Genomic DNA, 17688 nt, shown 5'->3' on the forward strand with positions numbered 1-17688 from the left:
CTTCAAAACAGTTTATTTACATAATTTCATATCTTTTGGTGATTATTTTATTTTACCACATTTCCTTTGTTTGATTAACATCTTTACTTTATGGATACTGTTTTATGTAATATAACAAGCGGTGATAGTCATTAAACTTCCGGAAATACGTAATTATTTAAACAATTAAAACAAAAACATAAAGCACTTTTAAATATCGCGAAGATAATTTTCTCCTGATAAATAGTTTAATAAATAGCTGTAGTTGTTTAATGTTTGTTCTCGATTTTCTAGTGATAACCTTTAAATACTGAAAATATTTGCTCAAAACATTTTAGTTTGTGAAAAAAAATTGCAAAAAGCATTCGATATTTTCAGCTATATTATTTCATGACCGAACAGGCCCTATATGGCCAGGTGGTTAAGGCGCTCGACTCGTAATCTGAGGGGCGCGTGTTCGAATCCTCATAACACCAAACATGCTCGCCCTTTCAGTCGTGGAGGTGTTATAACGTGATGATCAATCCCACTATTTGTTGGTAAAAGGGTGGCCCAAGAATTGGTGGTGGATATTGATGACTAGCTGCCTTCCCTCTGGTCTTACACTGCTAAATTAGGAACGACTACCGCAGATAACCCTCGTGTAGCTTTGCACGAAATTCAAAGACAAACATGACCGAACAACTAAATCAGAAACCCCTTACGTTTAGACACAACTATCCCTGCTTCGGAAAAGCTAACCCAAGAAAAGGCTAATCAGTGACCTCGCAGTAAGCAGCAAGCACGCTAAATGTTAGACCATTCCAGAACTGCAAAAAAAATGACCTTATTAAAAAAAGAAAGAAAGAAAAAAGGCTAGAAACGTTAGTGTATTAATTTCATTTTCGTTAAATAAGACAGCGAATGTAAATAAGGTGCGCCCGACGAACTAAAACTGTTAAAATTGCGAAGAAGTCACTAAGAGTAATTTGGCACTTGAACTAGATGTATCCAGAGCCGGCTTAAGGTATTGTGGGCTTTAGGCCTAGGTAATATTTTGGAAGAATAATGATTATGACAATAACAACTAACTCTTGCCTCTATTCTGCTAGTTTTATGAATAACATATATATATATATATATTTTTTTACTTGTGTGGCCTGTGTAGATTAGGTGGTCTATACGTTAATCTGGTACTAGATGTACCCAAACTTATTATTTGCCTGATTAGCTTACACACTGTTGTATAGCTGTATAACATTAGTAACATTCTTAAAGTTATAAGCTTTATTAATACTCATAACAATTATTCCCCCTCAGGGAGTTTTAAAATACTGTCGTTGTTATTGTTGGAGATATTCATTAATAGAAATGAATCAGTTCTTTTTGAAAAATAAACACTCCTCTTACGTCATATTGTTGTTGTTGTTGTTGTTGTCTTAGTGAGAGCTTTTCTTTACAGCACCTTCACGATTAACAATATTTTCTGTCATACTCAAAGTGACCCTCCCCCCTCAGTGGAACAACAGCAAGTCTACATGCTCACATCGCAGTGTTAAAAATCGAGGTTCAGTACGTATTGTGGGCAGAGCACAGACAGCTCACTGTGTGGTTTCGTTATTCTCTAACGTTAAACGGATTGTTATTAAAAAACTTCCTTCTTCAGTTTACATGCAGCTACTGGTTACATGATCTTACAATATTCATTTATATAAAGTGCAATTATCCTTCTGCAGTTTTATTAAAATAATTAATTTTCATGCTTATGTGTCAATAAAATATCCGACAGAATTTCTCTTTCATTAAAACTAAAGTTGTTGATACCTCGTTGAAGGGAATTCCATGTGTTTTGTATGAATTTATACGAATAGACCAAAACTAGAAAATTCAGTTTAAAATCATTGTCATATTATCATAAAATAGAAACTATTTATATTTCGATATATGCATATATATTCATTTACTAGATTGTTATACAAACCTGTCTAAATATTTATAAATTGTACATTTATATCATTTTTATTACCTAAACTCCCTCTCTTAGACGACAGATGGCTATTCCTATTTCTAGTGGGTCGGTAGTGAGCGTTTGGACTTAGAACATTAAAGTCCACGGTTCGATTCCCTATGATAAATAGAGCGCAGAGAGCCTATCGTACAGGCTAAAACCACCCTGTTCCTTTAATGTCGGGCCCGACATGGCCAAGCGTGTTAAGGTGTGCGACTCGTAATCTGAGGGTCGCGGGTTCGCATCCCCGTCGCGCCAAACGTACTTGCCCTTTCAGCCGTGGGAGCGTTTAATGTGACGTTCAATCCCACTATTTGTTGGTAAAAAGAGTAGCCCAAGAGTTGGCGGTGGGTGGTGATGACTAGGTCAGATAGACGGCCACAGATAGCCCTCGAGTAGCTTTGTCCGAAATTCAAAAAAACAAACAAACAAACATCCTTTAATGTTCCAAATTAGTTTTTTATTTTCATGTTTCCGATGCAAATTTAAGTACCTCAACCATCTAAAGGACAAAAATTCAGTGGATGAACAATGAACTTGAAGGTTTATAGCACTAAAAATCTAGGTTCGATACACTCCGTGAGTATAACGCAGAACGCTCATGGTATGGCTATGCTTAAAAAAATAAACTTCTTAAAGAGTGTATGTCTGTGTGTGTTTTTAACAGCAGAGCCACATTGGGCTATCTGCTGTATCCACTTAGGGGAATCGAAATCCTGATTTTAGCGATGTAAATCCGATGGCTAACTGCTGTCCCAGCGGAGAATACTTCTTAAAGAACAGTCTAAGACAAATTTATATAACAAAAATAACTAGATGTAAGTCGCCATTTCCAGTTGAGGTCATCAACTGTACATCATAGACAAATTCGGAATGACTAGAGTAGACAGTTCTTAGGTAGCTTTGCACGAACATCCGAAAACTAGCAAAAACAAACTTCGTAAACTTAAATATCACTATAATTTTTGTTCATCAAGTTTGTTTGAAGTTATAAACAAAGCTGCACAATAGACTATCTGTGCCCTACCCACCACGGGTATCGAAACCTGGTTTCTAGCGTTATAAGTCCACAGAGATATACTATGCCACTGGGGAGTTTATTCCTTACACCTTGAAAAGCTTTCTTTAAAATATGTGTATAAAACAAATATTTCTGCTTAAAATAACCTATAACAAAATATATCACTGTTATAGTTAAAAATAGTTCGTTTGTGTTAATCATTTATAATTTTTCGGCAAGAAAATACGTAATAGAATACTGGATGAAAATGTTCTGACCGAAATAACCACGTTACAATTCGCTTCTTTTATTCCTCAATACATATGGCACTACGACACATGAAACGGCATGTGGTATTGTAGAAAATCAGGAGAGAATTCATGTCCAGATGTTTTGTTCACAGCGATCATTGGAAGCGTGTGTGTATATATATATCCAATCTACGCGTACTGAAAGTTGTGGCAGTGTTGTTCCCGATAGGCGTAGCTCATGTTACCATTTTATGTTATTCTTGTTATATGCCTACGTAATAATTAGAAGTACCTATTCTGATATTAGATAAACTTATGATCATGATAGTATTGTACCTATGTTCCAGAGAGCTCTGTTATTTTACGAAAAATTAGAATAAATTGCGAACAATCACGTGAGTAACGAGATTATAGTAGTTTTGTTTTTGTTTTTCAATGTTCTATTACGTACGTTTGCATTTTTGTTTGTTTGTTTCTGAATTTCGCGTAAAGCTAGTTAATGGTTATCTGCGCTAGCCGTCCCTAATTTAGCAGTGTAAGACTAGAGGGAAGTCAGCTAGTCATCACCACCCACCACCAACTCTTAAGCTACTCTTTTACCAACGAATAGTAGGATTGACCATCACACTATAACGCCTCCACGGCTGAAAGGGCGAGCATATTTGGTGCGATGGAGATTCGAACCTGCGACCCTCGGAATACGACTCGAACGCCTTAACCTACCTGGCCATGCTGGGCCTCTTGCATTTTTATATACTATTTAATATCTTGGTTTGATAGAACTATTGTTTATTTTTAGCTATGACGATATTCTGTAACATCTTCCAAAAAATGTATATCCATTACTTTTAGTATATATATATATGTTCTTTATTATGCTAATTTTACACATGTCTTTTACTGATATATTTTATGTATGTAAGTATAAAGTATTCACTTTTAATTATAAATCACGCACTAAAGATAAATCATTTTTTCTTACTATTAATACACTGAAACGAAAAGCTGATCACAAAATTTAAAGACATTACAATAATTTTTGCGAGTCCTTTAACCACCTAGCTGATGAAGCTTTGGATGAAGAGTTCAGGGGCTGGATGTGGATGTTACCCATCATCACTGGTAAATTAATCAAGAAAGATTTTGAATAAGCTATTTGAAAGAAGAAGTTGAGCTTATTTAAAAAGAATGGCTGTGTAGTGTTTGAAAATGCCATAAGCAGTATAAATCGTGATTCAAGGAGTTTATAAGTGAAGGCAAAGAATAATATGTCGCAAAAATCAACTACATTATATCTGCTATATCCAGAGCCAACGAAGCCTGTCACCGACCAGCGCAGTAGGCTAGAGTAGTCAATGGTTAGTTACCGAGTTTATTTCTAAGTTCTGTAGAGCATTGGACAAGAAACATGGTTTTTACACAGTGTAAATTAATTTTGGTGTAGTTATCTATTGTTCTGGATTATACTTTTGAACGTTTCCTCCTTATTTTCTGTAGGAAGGAAATATTCTAATGTTGGTAGTACCTATAGACATAGAAAGATGGTACAATAGCATTTCGGAAGATAATTCAAAATTATTGCTTTGATTTGAGTTTAAATTCACACTGTGTTTAGGATCTAGGCTAGAATTAAAGACGGTTAGTTTAACTGCATGATTCATTTTCGGATGTTTCCAAGCTATTTGGTCTCTACACTTATTTCTAAAATTCTCAGCACACTTGAGGACACCAAAGGCCAGGTCATTCTGGGAAAATTTTGATCCTGAGACCAAGATTTGATTCTGCTGAATTCTTCGTTCTTTTTAACAGTTTATCTTACACAGCTCTTAAATCATTTTCTGTGATAGTATATTTAAAAATATTTCTCTGAAAGGAAATGGCACGTGTCACGACTTGAAGGACTTAACATTACATGATAACTTCTATCCATAAAAACTGCTAAACTTCTGCAATAATTATTACAATCAAAAGCAATCCTAAGTACAAGTAACAGGTAAACTACAATAAAACTTTGTGACCACACTACCCTGAGTTTTCAGTTAGGTAACAACCGGTGATTTTGTCCATTAATTCTGTGAGATTGTTCCTAATAAATTAAATTATGAAACATCGAAGCACGATTGTCACGCGTAAAATATCGTGCACCATGCCTAACTAATTTGGCCAATGTAGTTATTACTATTTAAGAAATTTAAATTTATGTGTTAAACCACACAATACTATAAATAACTAAAATACATACTTCAATATTTAAATTTAGTACCAGTAAATATCGTGTTATTGAGTATGTGGATAGTTCCAGCCAGATTACACGGAACAATAGCATATCCTGTGTAAATGTATGACCATTAGTGCATCTTATCTTGTTCTACTCGTTTAAATTCACAAAAGTGTTTGAGGGTGACCTTGCTAAAGAAAACCTACACAATGGCCACACTAAAAGGAGGGTGGGGCATATGAAAGAGGAGAAACCAGAGGTGGCAGGTTTTTTTTAAGTTAAAGGATAATTTAAGAAAAGTTAGCAACTAATTTGAGGAAAGTCAGAAATAACAGGTTTAGTTTTAAATATCAATGCTGTGGTAACTGTTTGCTTGGCCTTCCATTGTAGTGTGTAATATCAGGGTAAAGAAAATTATTTATATCTTATAATGACTGTTAACTATATATGATCCATAACTAATCCAGAAAAACTTTTGATGAAGTTAAATAAAATGCTAATTGTTAAAAGTTAAGTTTACGCTGAAGGACTTTAGTCTAGGGTGAAGAAAGATATTTACAATCTGTATTGACTGTGATAATTACGCACATTTTACTGAGTCAATAATAACATTGTGGAAAACAAATGATTCAGTGTCATTTATTTTAGAGTTGAATAAAATTCATAAGTTTGAAAGTGTGGAATACTTAGGTTTGCATGATATTATATAAAGCACATAATCTATAGCTGTTATATTAATCCATGAAACAAATTTCTTAATATCATTTTTAAACATTGAGTGGAAAGTGGCGAGTTTGTCAATATTGTACACTTTAATTATAAGTAATTTGTATTTACCACAAAATTTTAAAATGTTACACATAATTAAACAATAGCCATTTAGATTCCCCTTATTCACTAGGAAATAGCTAATGTTGGAATACAGTGGCTGTTAACGGACAGAATCAAACAGCCATGTAGAGTATCATAATCTATGGCAGAACATATGCCAATAAAGAAAGATTTACATTTGTAACTCACTGGTTTTACACAACGCGTATCACGTCATCATTCCTACCAAACCAAATCTCGTTTATATGTTACAAAACGTTTGAGGAATTACATACTTATAGCGGGGTGCTAGTTTCATATTCATTTAAACACTTTCCAAGCAAAGTGGTTTACGTCTTAAATCCAAATATTAAAATAAAAAATGAGAGGAATTTAGAGGAATTATATAGCTATATCAGCTGGAGTACCCATCCGTTGGACAGGTAAATTAAAAGCTCCTTTCTAACAAAGGATAAGAAATTGTGTTTCTGTTATTTTCAACACAATTAAAAATGCACTAAAATACATAAAGGTACCAACACTGAAAAGAAAGACATGCTGTTTTCAAGAATTCTATTCAATATGAAATTAAATGGGGACCTGGGGGATAACTTCCCTCGTGACCTTTCACGTGTCGTCCTGTATCACTGTGTCAAGTTTGGTGTTGATTGTTCAAGAAATGTGGAAACGTATAAGAAAAAGCAGTGGACTAGTGTATATCTCTTTCAAAGTGACGAGGCAAGTACAACCGACCTCACTCCATCTCACGTTTCATAGGTGACTGATATAAATAAATTTTATTAAATCAAGCTTGATAAAACAGCAAAAAGAAGGAAAAGTGAAGTCGAGAGTGTCAAACGTCAGTAACTTTCTTTGTAAGCCAATCAAAACTGAGATCATTCATGAAATGAATTCGCGGCGTATTCATAGAATAATTACTGGTAATCAGGGACGTAGATTTTTACACCCGATGTGGGGGGGGATGGTTTTTGCAACTACTTATGTGGACTGTTCAATTTGCAAATTGGTAATCTCTGATTACGTGACCTGCAAGCTGTAAACATGCAGTCACAGAGTAATCTTATTGCTACGATACTTGCATGTATACTTAGGCCTACTGACTGATACTTACGAACTATCACTTAGATCGTAAAGCTCAGAAGCACGCCGATATTAAAGATGTATATTTCGGCTACTGAAAAAGCCTACATCTAAGCCTAATTATGTAATTCGATTGATAAGAACATGAGAATTACAAGAACAAACAATTTGTAGGCCTGTGATGCAATAAAACAATTCAACAGACCAAACACTAGGGGGATGATTGTAGGCACCATACCCCTCACCTAAAATCTACGCCCCTGCTGGTAATAATTAGTTAGATTAACAACTTCTGATCTACAGAAAGGTCAATGCTACGTTTCAACAATGGCTTTTATGTCATGTTTCTCAGCAACAAAAGTATAACCTAATATTATTGTCAATCCGTTAACTGAAACTTGTTTGTTTTGGAATTTCGCACAAAGCTACTCGAGGGCTATCTGTGCTAGCCGTCCCTAATTTAGCAGTGTAAGACTAGAGGGAAGGCAGCTAGTCATCACCACCCACCGCCAACTCTTGGGCTACTCTTTTACCAACGAATAGTGGGATTGACCGTCACATTATAACGCCCCCACGGCTGGGAGGGCGAGCATGTTTAGCGCGACGCGGGCGCGAACCCGCGGATTATGAGTCGCACGCCTTACGCGCTAGGCCATGCCGGGCCTAACTGAAACTATAAAATAAAATATATAGAAAACAAAACTGGAAAAAATCAGTTGATATCTTAATTTAGAGTCTCTCTTGATTAAAGAGGTTTATTGAGGAATATACTGATGTTATCAGTCTAATGCTTATCATGCGTACAATTAGCACGACTGTGGGTCATAACTATGATTTTGAATTCACACGAGGGTTGAAAGGACATTGTGATGATTGTTCCCAGAACGTTTTGAACAAAATCTAAACTTGTGGCATGTTAATGTAAAGTCCATGATGCCTGTGTGCGCAAATATGTTTAATTTTCACTTGTGCTTTCAGATTTGTTTTTTATTTTTTGAATTTCGCGCAAAGCAACTCGAGGGCTATCTGCGCTATGTGCCTTCAGGATCTTGTGCTGTTAATCAACACAGAATATGATTCAGACTGGTATAAATCTTTTTGTCAACTGTGGTTAATGGATCGAATCTAGAATGCAGTACATTATTGCCAGTGTTCAGCTACTAGCATCTGCCTCAAACCAAAATACTAAATGTATTTTACTGCCAATATTATAGTTAGCAATGTCAACCTGAGCATGTAGAGATCTATACTGTAATGAACATATTGAACATTAATTCTAAATTGAGGTATTTTCAGCTGTAAATTCCTAGCTCGCCTATGTATTACTGGTAATTAGATCAAGAAGCTAAGAGAGTGAATTGTGTTTGTTTATATTACATTGCAGTAATAAAACTACTCAAACGTAGCTAGCTCGTATTACGTACCATGGCAATGAAATTCAAACAAGAGCCAGTCTATTTTACGCTAGTTAGTACAATATGTAACATTCGGATACATATGACTGGGAAAATTATATTAACTGGATTTTGTAATCTCGCCACGCTGCCACAATTCATATCTTCAAATGTGATGTTCTGTCTGATGACTGTGAATCTCTAGAATAGCCCAACAGCACTTTTTTCTATTTTAACGTTGAATTATTAACAGCAAATCATCTCTCCCTGCTTGCTTTCCATAATATATCTAGTGTACAATTACAACTCTGTCAACAGTCCAATCACACAAAAATACATAAGTGGCCTTATTGGCATGCATAACACTGCATAACTAAAGCAGCTGGAGAATGAGAGGTATGACTGGAAGCCTTATCATATGAATTTATATCCTGTTGGTCTCATTTCGAAACAAACACGGTAATTTTGTATGCCTCAAAGGGTCCAGAACATTGGTTTGATAGTAAGCAGAATTAACCTTGGCTCTTATATTTACTCACCTGATTCATAACTTGCCCATAAGATAGTGTCTGGTGCTTATTATGAAAATCCCTTCGAAAAAAATTCCACAGTTCTGTGTACTACTTTTGGGAAAAGATTCGTACATTGATCGGAAGAACATTGCAATACCAACTAGCCAGAGAAAAATTACAGTATTTGATGGCAATCAATGAAGCTTGTGTATTTTTACTTCATGTTTGTCATGCAATAAACTTGTATTAAGATGACTTTGTTGTATTCAAAGTGGGGATCCTTTATTACTATGTTGCATACTAGGACATAAGGACAGATTTATCACATAAACATTTGTATTTAAGAATTCTAGCATAACTGAATATGGCTGTGGTATGATTTATTGCAAGTCTTTTTCTGAATGGTCCTCGAAACCCAAAATAATTATACGTCTGTTTTCTAATGTCATTAAATACAAGGGATATTTTTGTCTGGAAGATTCTAAGTCCCCGATCTGAGCACATCTTTATGATCTGTATGTATGGATATATTTTATTGGAAAAGGTTATTACATGTCCTTCCTAAAAGCAATATATTTTGGTAACATCACACTTCATATGTGATGCCAAGCAATGTAAATATAGTTCTGATACAAACAATTCATCCCATACGACTAAACATGCTAATTTACATATTTAGAATCATTTTAATATGATATACTTAATACTTTTAATCATTTGTATTCGAAGTATTTGTAGTTTGAATACTGTTAACTTTTATTATTGTAATGATTACGTTTGTTAAAGGGTGATAATTTGATTGCAAGTTGAATAATGTCTTAGTGCTGTGTGTTTCAAAGACGAGAATGACTTAGTTGCATCAGTTTCACAAACAGTATTTCTTTGAAGCTAAAGATGGTCAAGGATAGCAAAGACGAGGAAGTTAAAATTTATGAAGGCAAACCATTTCAGTGTTTCCTATCTTTTTTAATTAAATGTGGAAAATGTTTAATATTCGCTTTGAATATTAAGAATATGTTTTGCACAAATATCTTTCGAGCCATGTATTTAGTTCTAACTACAGGATGTTGTTCGTGGAATGCAGATAATTTGCTTTTGTCGTAGTTAACTGTTGTTCCAGATCATCCACCTTTAGCAGCAAATGCCCTCTTCTGTGGGCATTATAATATCACACATTATGCAAAGAAAAGCTGGATTTTTCATATTGGCTTTTCAACTGATACCTTAAAAATGTTCTCCTTATCTTCTATTGAAATGGCCAAGAGTGACGTGGATAGTACTTGCACACTGAAAGGAAATGCACTATAGAAATTTGATTAAATAGTTCTTTGTTCTCACCACATATAATCTGTTGCTATAATCTGTTTTTGTTTCAAACTGGGTCTGAGTTTTAAAAAAAAATTCAATTTAGCTCCCCACGCATTTCCTGATATTCCTTAAGTTACTATGAATACTACACTTTAATCACTGCACCTAAGAACATCACATCATTTATAACCACAAAATTGAATTAATACATGTTTTTAAAATTATGAGATAATTAATACAGTATATTCATTGCATCAACCAGATATTTAACATACCCAGTGACCTTACATATTATTTTTAATATCAGAAACGCTGCCAAATAGTTTGTTTGTTTGTTTTTGGAATTTCGCACAAAGCTACACGAGGGTTATCTGTTCTAGCTGTCCCTAATTTAGCAGTGTAAGACTAGAGGGAAGGCAGCTAGTCATCACCACCAACCGGCAACTCTTGGGCTACTCTTTTACCAACGAATAGTGAGATTGACGGTCACATTATAACGCTTTCACGGCTGGAAGGGCAAGCGTTTTTGGCGCGACGGGGATACGAACCCGCGACCCTCAGATTAGGCGTCGCACGCCTTAACACGCTTGGCCATGCCGGCCCACTGCCATATAGACGATTATTTCTGCTAGTAATTACTAATTGTAGTAATCATACTTCACCAGAAAATATTTAAAAAAGGTGAACATTTAACAAAAAAGTTCTGTTTTTGGTTTTTTCTGGGAAGTACTGCAAGTGAAAAGTGTTTGGATTGTGCTCTTTAGGCCTACGCAACACATTGCATCAGAATGTACAGTGGTCAAATGTTTCATAAATTGTACTAATATAAACTTTAATATGTTTATGCAATTAAAATTAGTAACGTTTATTGACAAAAAATAAAAGTTTTTAGAAACTCCAGTTTCTCAGTGCTGCATTTAAAAATAATAAATAAAGATATAATCATACTCTTACGTACAGTAAAATTCGTGTTCTTGTTGTGAGAAGGGTTGTTTTATTTAGAATTCTTTTCGTTTTTTTTATAAAAAAAATTGTCATTGCACATACTACAGTTATTTTTCCAATTCTCTGAATGTTGAATATCCAATGTGTGAAATTTTCTTACTGTTTGTTTTCGTTTTTGGTGCTGTTCATTGTGTTTATTACTTCAGTTATATAGATAGATAGATAGATATACACACGCTACGTCCACTATAGTAAAATTAGTTCATGTATATTGCTCTTTCAAATTTCGCATATCACGACCTTTTACAGAATTATATTCAAAAGTTACTTCAGTAACTTCAATATTGATGTGTACCGTTGAGTTTGACATCAAAACCGTACTTTACATTTTACATTTTTATATTATTTAAGTTTTAGTTTTTAATTTCAAAAGAGAATATTTGAACAAACTTATTATTCACTTTTCTGTGTCATGTGACACAACTGTGTTCCGAATTACCCCTTTTAAATTTTATATCTTCGATAACATGGTTTTAAAAGTATCCATTCGGTTAGAAACAAACTACACTTACTTACAAGAGAGATTCATAGAGTTTTAATTTCCTACCTTTCCACTTTACTGAGGTTTTAATAAATTTGTCAAACCCCTCAAAGATCCATCTTTTTTTGTTCTATCTTTCAAAACAGTTATGGACGTACAGGTATTTTTGACATGGCTGACAGATTTTTGTATAAACAATAAAAACAGCAGATTATTACGTACATAAAACTTATTACAGTTGTTTCTTTTTGGCATGCATATATTGACAGTTGGTTTTAAATAATTTCTCTCTTGATTGCTGCTGTCCGATTCTGATTAGCTAACAAAATAGTTTAAACTATTTATAACTTCTTCAAAGCTAGATAAATTATAGTAGTTTTGAAACGTTATCATACAGGGAAAATAACATTTTTGTGCTTTAAGATATATATTTGAAAGCTTAATGATTGTTTGGATACCCAACTTTTATTGACTCAATCAGACTTACCACAGAACGTTTACAAGAGTTTAGAAACTGCCTCATTTTTTCTAATGAGTACTAAATGTAGTTTTTACACGTATATTTCATTTATTATCATATATTTTTAACAAAAATAACTAAAATATTAAAATTATGAACTTCTTAAGATAGGTAAACAAATATAAATTTAAAAATTTCGGTATAGTAAGCTTGCATTATAAACGTGAGTATAATCTTATCAGTTATTTATTCTGAGCTCTACCAGACATTTAAATAAGCTCTAACTGTTAATAATTTTCCTTCACGTGAAGTAGAATCCAAAAGTATAATAATAAAACCTTAATATTAAAAGAAGGCATATATGAACGGGTTAAAACCCGAGGTTGTCAAGATAAATAATTCTAATTATCTAACTATACTCTACAGACATTCTAGAATAATAATAAAAATAAGTATGATTCATTTTATTTCATATTTTTCCACTTTTTTTATTTACTCATTTTGCATAGACGGATACGGAAGATAAAAGACTAAGTGTAAAGTTTACCATAAAATGTTAATGTTCATATAACAGGTACTAGAAGTTATGCAAATGAACTATGGAAACTACTATTTACATTCTTAACATGAAAATCACCTTTCATTCAGGCTTCGTAAATTCACAGACAAACCTTTGGTAAAAACAACTTTATTTTTGAGTGTGCGAATAACTTGTAATGATTACTATAAATCAGCAAAATCTAATGAAGATACACTTAATACGTTCAGAGATATAGCATATATAGTTTCATGATTAAATGTGGTTACGAGGTCGTTCAAAATCACCAATCTCTTATGTAGGTAATTAAAATTTAAATCAGTCACCAATGTCGACATTAGCATAAAGACCAAAACATGAAAACCTTGTAATGTAAAACGAATGTCCACACCTGCATTTGTAGGCAAATAAAATGAATATTTGTTTCATTTTTATAAAGTAACATAATACAACACTTAAATGTGTAGTATACTAGCTTAATGAATATAGCATATTTTTTTCCTTTCGTGTTATCTTCAGAAGGAAATTTCTTGTTTGCTAAGATTTTTTTCTAAATCTTCTACACATATACGTATTTCAGTGCACATACAGATTTAATAATGAAAAATTGGTTATCAAATGTGGCTAAACTGCTGCCGCTCTAGATATACTTTATTATGAATCATTCACTTTCGGTATCACTTATGATTTATTATAGAAAAGACTGGTTTGTTGAAATCAAACGTTATTATAACAGAACGCTTCTTAATTTACCAATTCGAAGCTGTGTTATATTTTCCAGTTTTTCTTACAGAAATTATTTCTAAAAACATATTTTTCCTTGCTGTGTTGATCACCACACAGTACCGTTGGTTGTCTCTCAATATATTTAAAACTACAAGGTCTAAATTCAAATAATCATACTAATAGTTTGGAGAAACCTGTCCTTAATCAGACTATTTTGTAAATACAAGGCTGTTGATGTTTACATTTAAAGGATAAATCATTGTAAGATACGTAAAATGTGAAGAGAAAACGTATTCAATTTGGGTAGTTTGGTAGCGAAGAGTATATGTAACTAATAAAGAAACTGCGGTATTCATATACACCGTTGTCTTGCATAAACTTGCATCCTTCACAAAATACGGGTTCCTGAAATCTTGAGCAGAGAATAATAATAACTTTGGAAAGGAAAACAGACATAAAAAGACAAATGTACAAATAACACTAAAATGCTTATTCTTACAATTATGTATGTGTAAATTGTCAGTTGTTTGCTGGTTTCAGGTCTTACAACATAACTAAGACTGGTTGTTGGGGCAGGACAAAAACAGGAACAAAAGTAATGAAATATCATGCTATTAAGTCAGGCCAGTACCTAGCACAATATTGCCTAACTCATAATTGTATAAGTCTCTGTATTATGCCTTGATATGAATATAACTTCAATGCAGGCTGCCAGTATAGAAGTAGGACCAAGTACGTATAACTACTATAGTTAACTGCTACCTAAACATAAGTACCAGTGCAAATTTACTACCAATTAAACGCATAATACCTGCATAAAAATTGCAAACACACTTCATGAATGATATAATTTGCTATAATTATGAAAGGGTATATTATTATTATAAATCCAAGTAAATTTTTTCCACAGAGTAATCTTTGACAAATTCTACTTCTGCGAGCAGTGTCAGTGTTCAAGAGCAGTTAGCACAGGATTTGTATACGCAATGACGTGCTTCATACGATTTGGTGCCTATGGCACAACTGTTCCAGTTACACTATTACTACTGCCTGTATCCAATGTGAAAGGAAAGTCTCGACGAGAGTATGTATACCAACAGTAGTGTTTTATCTCAAACATACTGCAAGAACAAACATGTAGCTTCGTATTCTGCTGTCCAAAAACAAATGTGTATCAGACAATGGTGCATCTGTCATGGAAACATGTACTACAACGTGAAACATATAAAGTCGCAGACTTCGAGTTTAGTCTCACATTGAGGCTTGTTCTTTACTACTGCAATCATCAAGGGATAACTAATCATTAAACAGCAATATACTGTAGAACCAATAAACGTTTCTTTTATGTGCATCAGTGTAAATGTTCCAAGTTTCAAATTCATTTTTTAGTACTGAATACTATTATACCATTCTCAGTTATGATCTGAAACGTAAAAACAAAGACTATTAATTTATCTACATGGATGAGACATCTTTCATGTTGTGGTCATTTAAGGTAAGCTCTTTCAACTTTTCAAAAGTGATAGAACATTACATAGACCAAACTGCATAGCAAAGAATTCACTCATTCTTCCTGAATATTGAAAGCAGTTTTGGTTCTACTTTATTCATAAAGTTAAGCTTGATTGTAATTTAGTAAAACCTTTATTCGATAAAGATATTAGTTAACACTTTAATTTTTTTTTCTTGCTTTAATTTAGTTACGGGTAAACTTTACCGTACTTAACAGTAACAATAAATAAACTTATATAATGTTGTACTACAACCTAACGCTAAACCTTGTTAAAAGCTTTGAGAGGCTTTCACAATATATTGTACAAAATCTCTACTAAAGAATATTTACATCCGCCTTTTGTTTAAATTCGTTGATATGATGTGCACACCATGTGCATTTAGATACTAAAGTGCACGTAGATTTTCAAGACAGACAAAAACTAAGTATTATTATAATAAACAAACAAAATGTGCCTGGCTCTAGTGACGAGAAAAGTTGAAGTTAAGCAACGAATTTCAGTTATTTCGCGGACTTTAAAATAGTTAATTGTTTTGCATTTTCGTTTTCACTCTGAGTAAAACTCTGCGCTACTTATACCATCTACTATAAAAAGTAATTGTTGAACATTTCAGTTATCGAAAGAGTCGTATAACAATAACATACGATAAATCTATATTTTTATTTTTTGAGTTATTTCATATATTGAAATGCGACAGATAGTGTGAATAATTCTTAATAATTTGTTGTATAATATCTTGCTTGCCAAACAAAATTTGGTGCGTAGCTTTTCAAACGTAACGCGGAAAACGAGAGACAAATGAACCCTCGGAGAGACATCACGCTTCGCAATATGTATAAGATTAGTTTATGTTTGCCATGTCTCCCATTTAAAAACTATCTGCTAGTTTCAGTTGTGAAAAATCGGTTTTGTTGATATCAAATGTCGAAAGAAGTTTTTTTCCTCCGTTGTGGTTTTAAAGCATACCATTTTAAGTCGAGATCTAATAGAGTTAATATAAATAGCCAAGTAGTCCAAAATTTCGTTATCAAAGTACTTTAGTTTTTGTTTTGTTTTTCTAAATGCTATTTCTCCTACTAGGTTGGATATTAAAACAAGAAATCTTAGTTCTTTCGGTTTGACCTTATTTCTTCGTGAATTAGTGAACGATATTTCTGATTTGACCTTATTTCTCCATGACTTAGTAGACGATATTCCTGGTTTGACCTTATTTCTCCATGACTTAGTAGACGATATTCCTGGTTTGACCTTATTTCTCCATAACTTAGTGGACGATATTTCTGACTCTTTTGGAAGATATCATTTACCATGAAAAACAACTATATTTTTGTCATGAACTTCACTTACATTTATCACTCCTGTTGCAATACGTAAGACCTTATTACCTTGGGGCGTTCTTTATTGTGTTTAATACTAGACTTCTATTACTCTAAAAGGAGAAAGTTTTGGAACTAGCTTTAAAGAGATTTTTCGCTCTACTTATCCTTTATTAGTGTATGTGTCAAAAATCCTTTCTCCATAAAGTTCTCTGGTGGAATAACGAATGCACTGTTTATTTGCACTGCGATAAAGAGCTTATCATTCTTTAAGTCATCACTTTGAAAGACAGCATCACAGTCTTTTTGGCGTAACAAAACCAAAACTCAAAAATATATAAAACTGCCATAACCTAATGGTTGGCACTCGCCTCCATTAGGCTGGTTGCGAATTCTAGTCCCATCTCTGAAAGTTTTCGTTTCTTCAATCTTGGATCGTTATAAAGTTACGGTCAGTCTCACTTTTCAATGGCAAAGAGTGGCCAGTGAACTGGCAATGGGTAATGTTGCTTAACTGTTTTCCCTCTAGTTTATCACTTCGAAATTAGGGAAAGTAAGCGTAGAGAGCACCCTAGTAGCCTTACGCAAAATTCAAAACAAACAAAAAAAGAAAGAAATATTGTTGGAACAATTTTGTTCCTTTTTTAAGTAAGATAAATATCGATCACTCATTCGGAATAAATTTTGAGGCTTCTACAATGTACTTATTTTCCTTACTAATCTATGATGGAAATATGAAGGCGGTTAGTTATTACTTCTTATGAGCGAAGCAAAGGGTTTGATATCTATTTGATTTGTCATGATCCATTCTTATCTCCTGGTTACCAAATTACTTCTCTTCCTGAATGTGAATCCTCTTAGGACTCTCACAGTGTCATTAACGAACTGTTTTATGATTTTAAGCAATGAAATTAAAACTTGTGTTCCTGGTGTAACGTATTTTATGTTAGTTCATAAAACACAGAGACTATTTACAAACGAAGAGTTAGTTCACTAATGTAATTTTTTACTTCATTTTTCTAGCTACTGGACAATATTCTACTGAAGAATCTATGTGGGCTTTATCCAACATTCAAAGCCCCCAGTGG

General features: G+C 33.5%; 1 protein-coding gene across 2 annotated transcripts in view; it reads left to right on the plus strand.

Moving 5' to 3' along the window:
• The first annotated feature begins 3419 nt into the window (after positions 1-3419).
• The window catches only part of LOC143249626 (transmembrane and coiled-coil domain-containing protein 3-like), a 63733-nt gene continuing 49464 nt past the window's right edge, over positions 3420-17688 (plus strand). The window contains exon 1 of one of the 2 annotated variants that reach the window (XM_076499832.1): positions 3420-3612. The gene's annotated coding sequence lies outside the window, so the exon portion shown is untranslated. Of the gene's footprint in view, positions 3613-14883; positions 15266-17688 lie in introns of those variants that run through there. The other variant, XM_076499843.1, reaches the window with a different exon arrangement.

Source organism: Tachypleus tridentatus, chromosome 1 (genome assembly GCF_004210375.1).
Source record: "Tachypleus tridentatus isolate NWPU-2018 chromosome 1, ASM421037v1, whole genome shotgun sequence".
NCBI lineage: Eukaryota > Metazoa > Arthropoda > Merostomata > Xiphosura > Limulidae > Tachypleus > Tachypleus tridentatus.